Genomic DNA, 6,097 nt, shown 5'->3' on the forward strand with positions numbered 1-6,097 from the left:
GAATAACTTAATCAATTTATATTTAAAGTAATTATTGATACATAAAGCCTTACTTTTAACATTTTGCTAATTATTTTCTGGCTGTTTTGGAGTTCCTTTGTTCCTTCCTTTCTCTCTTCCTGTCTTTCTTTGTGATTTGATGTTTGTTTGTTTGTTTGTTTTTGTAGCAGCATGTTTTGATTCCTTTCTTTTTATCTTTTGTGTATTTACTATAGGTTTCTGCTTTATGGTTACCACAAGGCTTACATAAAACATCTTATGGTTAAAAAAGTTTATTTTAAGCTAGCAGTTTAACTTTGACTGCATACATAAACTCTACACTGCAGCTTTCTCCCCTCATTTTGTGTTTTTGATGTCACAATTTATATTTTTAATATTTTCTATTAATTACAAAATATTATAGTTACATTTTAATACTTTTGTCTTTTAAGCATATTAGAGTTACAAGTCATTTATATATCACCATTACAGTATTAAAGAGTATTCTGAATTTGACTATACATTTACCTTTGCCAGTGAATTTTATACTTTCATAAATTTACATGTTACTAATTAGCATCTTTTCATTTCAGCTTGAAGAACTTCCTTTAGCATTTTTTCTGTAATGCAAATCTAATGGTGATAAACTCCCTCAGCTTTTGCCTTCCTGGAAAAGTCTTTACCTTTCCCTTATTTTTGAAGGACAGCTTTGCCAGGTAAAGTATTTTTGGTTGGCTATTTATTTTTATTTTCAGCACTTTGAATACACTGTTCAACTTTCTTCTGGCTTGCAAGGTTTCAGCTGAGAAATCCACCAACAGTCTTGTGGGTGTTCTCTTGTATGTGATGATTCAGGTTTTGTTTTGTTTTTTTTTCCTGGCTTTCATAATTTTCTATTTGTCTGATTTTTGACAGTTTGATTATAATGTGTCTTGGTGAAGTCCTCTTTTGGTTGAACTTATTTGGGAACTTTTCAGCTTCATGTACCTGCATGTCCACTTCTCTCCTTTTCTCTCTCTGTTCTCCTTCTTATACTCCTATAATGTACATAATAGTTCTCTCAATTATGTCCCACAAAATCCCATAGGCTTTTGCCATACCTTTTTTTCCCCCTTTTTCTACTTTGACTGTATAATTTCAACTGACCTGTCTGAGTTCATAGATTATTTCTTCTGCTTAATAACACCCATTGTTCATTCATTCAATTGCATTTTTCATTCAATTTATTGTGTAATTCAGTTTCAGCTTTCTATTGGTTCTTTTTCTCTGTGTGATTTATATATCTTTGTTGAATTTACTGTTTTGTTCAGGTATTATTTTTCTGACATTGTTGAGTTGCCTACCTGTGCTCTCTAGGAGCTCACTGAGCTTCCTTAAGACAATTGTTTTGACTTTTTTCCAGGCAATTTTTAGATTTCCATTTCCTCAGCGTCAATTGCTAGAGCTTTATCAATTTCATTTGATGGTGTCATACTTGCCTGATTCTTAATGATTCATGTAGTCTTGCATTAATCTTTATGCATTTGAGGGAACAAATACCCCTTCCTGTTTTTACAGATTAGTTTCAGTAATTAAAGACTTTCTTCTCCCTGGTCCTCAGACTGATGGGATTGCCTCCAGGATTTCAGTTGATTGTGGCTGGAGCCAAGTTATATGGCTGTAGCAGGTCTAGAGTTGGGTCCATTGTTGGTATGCCTGTTACTAGATGTGTGAGCAGGGTGATTCCTGCCAAATGGCCAAGGGACAGAACTATCTCTGGTACCATCATTGAGCTAGAGCCAACTGGATTATGAGGCTACTTTGGGTCTTCAGTTCAGTCTGTAGGCAATGAGCCAGTTACCAGCGATATGGATGTATGTGGCTTTCACTGGGTCCTCGTGCAGATGTTTGGGTAGGCAGGACTGCTTATGTGACTATAGTAAAGTGGGACTGGAGCCATGTTACAGGACTACTTCAAGGCCTGCAGTCAAGACTGAGGTCAATGGGACTGCCACTGGGAGATGAGATGGGCATGTCTCTTGCTGGTTCTGCAATTGGGCAGAACTGCCCCAGGACCATAGCAGAGTGGGGCTGAAACTGAGTATCAGCATTATTTCAGGACTCACACCTGGTACTGAGGTAATTGTACCTCCTGCCAGGGCATTGATGAGCGTTGCTGGGTTCCTGGGTGAGCAGAACTGAGAGGAGGGCTGGAGCCAGGTTGCAGAGCTGCTTCAGGATCTCCAGTCAGGTCCATGGCTCATGGGTTTTTTATGTGGCTCCTTCTTGGTCTCTGCGTAAGCAGGAATGATTCTTGACTGGTGGTAGGTCACAGCTGAGTAAAGGCTGCAGGGCCATTTTGGGATATGCAGTTGAGTACACAGTTGGTGGGCCTATTACTGGGGACATGGAGAGACATAGCTCTTCCTCTTTCCCTTGGCAGATGGTGCTGGTTGCAGGAGCATATCCAAGTAGTGCTAGGGCTGAGGTCAAAGGGGAATGGGGGCTATTTCTGAGTTTTTAGTTAGGACCATGCCCAGTGAGCCTAACTTGGGCATGAGTCTGCATTCTCAAAACAGCCTTCCTTGGTCTTGAGCTCTACCAGGGCTATGCAGTCTCCTACTTGGGTTCCAAAGCTACCACAAAGGCACTTTTGAACATGAATGGCTGCCAAATTATTGCTACTGTGGCAGTGGGGTGGGGGGGGGGAGCGGATATCAGTGGGGACCTCTTATTCCACCATCTTGCTGACATTCTTTCCTGAGCTCCTTTTTAAAATTTACTTTTGAAGTTCTAAATCCCGGGTCTTAGAAACTCAAAAGTCAAAACTATTGACATTTTTGCTCTCTGTCCTAAATTGCCTAAAGTGTTGCCTAAATGGGAGAATGAGTCATATGCGAACAGGAAGTATGGCAAAATAAAATTAAACCAAACAACCAATCCTCCCCACAAAACAACTCTCTCAAACACATAAAATTGGTGTTTATAGCAAAACTAGACAAATGAATAGAATTGGAACTTAACTACTAACTCAAGTCCATGAGCCAAAAGTCTGGTTGCCAAAGCCAAGAAAATGATCCAAAACTTAGACAGGTTGTTTTATAGCTATGTATCTGTTTTTTAAAATTCATGAGCTTAGAAAGGTTTAAATAGTCATGAATTGAAAATGAAGTATAGTCATCACTGACAATGAGAGATCAGAAACAGGTCTAGAATAATTTTAAAGGCGCATTAAAGGTAATGGCTTCAAAGACAATAAATTCTTGCCTCTGGTTTATATTCAGGCTCTGTAGTCATGTATAAGAGACAAGTTTTTAGCAGTTAAAGGTAGGGAATGGAGAGAAGTTCTGGCTGCTAAGTTGATACACAACTGTAAAGTGGGACCTGCCGGATCCAGATTTGACATATAGCAACACTTGAAAGAGATTCATTATTTTAAACTCAGATCTTTATAAGAAAAATATAATGGATTAAAAACAGATGAAACTACATTGAAGAACAGATTATGTACAGTTTATATAGGCTAAGAGTGGTGTAGTACAGTGATTGTGAACATGGACCCTGAAGTCCTAGAGCTTGAACTACAAACTTGATTTTATCACTTACTAATCTTTTCACCTTAAGGAAATTGTTTTGCCTCTTTGAATTTCTGTTTCTTTATCTGCAAAAAATGGGAATAATAATAGTAGCCACCCAATAGGGTTATTTTCTGGATTCAAGGTTTGAATGAATGAATTTACTTGAAATATTTTGATAAGTCCTCAATAAAATTTACTTACAGTAATATTATTATCATCATTATTATGTGATATTCTATGTATTCACAGGATTAACTTCCAACTCTTCCTACTAGAATACTGGCAAAATCCTTACGGAGGTATCACTAAGTGAAATGTATTGATTTTTGCCTCTGTTCCGGCTGGAACCATGGAAGGTGTCGAGGAGAAGAATAAGGTTCCTGCTGTGCCAGAAACCTTTAAGAAAAAGTGTAGGAATTTTGCAGAGCTGAAGATCAAGCACCTGAGAAAGAAGTTTGCCCAAAACATGCTTTGAAAGGCAAGGAGGAAGTTTATCTATGAAAAAGCGAAGCATTATCACAAGGAATACAGGCAGATGTACACAATTGAAATTTGAATGGCTCAGATGGCAAGAAAAGCTGGCAGCTTCTATGTACCTGCAGAACCCAAACTGGCATTTGTATTCAGGGTCAGAGGTATCAATAGTGTGAGCCTAAATGTCTGAAAGGTGTTGCAGCTTCTTCGCCTTCATCAAATCTTCAGTGAAACCTTTGTGAAGATCAACAAAGCTTCAGTTAACATGCTGAGGACTGTAGAGTCATACATTGCATGGGGTTACCCAAATCCGAAGTCAGGAAATGAACTAATCTATAAGAGCGATTATGGCAAAATCAGTAAGAAGTAAATTGCTTTGACAGATAACACTTTGATTGCTGGATCTCTTGGTAAATATGGCATCATTTGCATGGTGGATCTGATTCATGAGATCTGTACTGTTGGAAAATGCTTCGAAGAAGCAAATAACTTAGTGTGGCCCTTGAAATTATCCTCTCCACCATGTGGAATGAAGAAAAAGACCATTCATTTTGTAAAAGGACGAGATACTAGCAACAGGGAGGACCAGATCAACAGGCTTATTAGAATGAACTATGGTGTCTTCCATGATTATCTTTCTCATCTGGTCAGTTAATAAACAGTACATGCTCTCAGATTAAAAAAAAGAAGTGTATGATTTTTTTCTTTTTCCTTTTTAAATGTATTCCCCTGATTATTTGGCATTTGCTGACTCTCCTCTGTGTTCTGTGCGAATTCACCTTCCATTCTTGTTTGTGTCTGAGTAGTTACTTTGCATTGTCAGGAATATCTCCACCTCCTTCCCACCCACAGAGGATTATCAATATTTCCATCAGAACTTGCTTAGATTCCATCCTTTCGATTGTAGTCAGCATCAATTGTATGTTTGCAGTTTTCTTCCCATTTAGGATTGTCAGAATTTGTGCAGTTGCTGAAACTTAGAGAGTTGGAGTTTACTCATTCACCAGTATTTACTGAACTTGTCATAGGTGCCAGGTAATGTGCCAGGTGCTGAAGTACAGGGTTCCTGCTTTTATGGAGCTTTCAGAGTAGACAGGCTCTGTAAAATGCCTGTTACTGTTGTCCTCTCCCCAGGGATGGCTGAGGTGCATTTCTCCTTGCCAAGCCTCTTGTTCTGCAAGTTCTCTGACATGTTAATGATGTGGGAGAAAGTTTCATACTCTGTTTTAGCATAGACGTGAGAGCAAAGAGATGCCCATTATCTCCTTTACTGCACAGAACTCATTCATTCCATAATTCTTCTTGTTGTGTTGCAACATTGCCTCTTTGGCTCCAGTGGCACTTGTGAAGGATGAAGCCTTCTCATTTTTGCCATTTCTTGCACATTTGTGTGTGTGTGTGTGTGTGTGTGTGAAAGAGAGAGAGAGAGACAGAGAGAGAGAGATGCACTAGGAGACTCGGCTTCTCTAAGAGAATTTATATTGTATTATACAATGAATTATATTGAAATATACGGACTTGATATTGAAATATATGGACTTCGTATACTAGAGAGTTTATTTGTGAACCAGATAAACTGGGGTTACAACCCTGAGTCTTCAGCTTGTTAGCCATGTGTGTTTAGGCAGTATTATTCCATAAAGTTCTCAGACTACTATTTTCTCCTCTACAAAAGGGACAAATAGCTCTTACTTTGGATGACTGCTATAAGAAATGAGACAATGATTTAAAGTCCCTGGTGTAGTGCCTCAAATTTAGCACTGAAAAAAATGAAAGCTTGTATATTGCTTTATGCAATTGATCCTATTATTTGTGTTCTGATGCTATAAAAGTCTATCAATATTTATTGATTATATGCCATACAATTTCTGGGCATGATTCAGAGATTAAGAGAAAATATCCAAATGGCATTATCTTTTGGGGCAGGGAAATCCACGGAAGAAAAGAAAAGAAAATATGAAGAAGGTAAGAGAGTAAGAAAGATCATTCATAGTCAGGAAATTCAACAGCCCTTCATGCTAAAATTTCTCAATAAATTCGGTATTGATGGAACGTATCTCAAAATAATAAGAGCTATTTATGACAAA

The 6,097-nt window shown here is 38.0% G+C and overlaps 1 pseudogene; it reads left to right on the forward strand.

Moving 5' to 3' along the window:
• Window positions 1-3,885: 3,885 nt before the first annotated feature.
• On the forward strand, window positions 3,886-4,665 carry LOC105549747 (annotated as a pseudogene).
• The last annotated feature ends 1,432 nt before the right edge of the window (window positions 4,666-6,097 follow it).

This window comes from Mandrillus leucophaeus, unplaced genomic scaffold (genome assembly GCF_000951045.1).
Source record: "Mandrillus leucophaeus isolate KB7577 unplaced genomic scaffold, Mleu.le_1.0 Scaffold455, whole genome shotgun sequence".
Lineage (NCBI taxonomy): Eukaryota > Metazoa > Chordata > Mammalia > Primates > Cercopithecidae > Mandrillus > Mandrillus leucophaeus.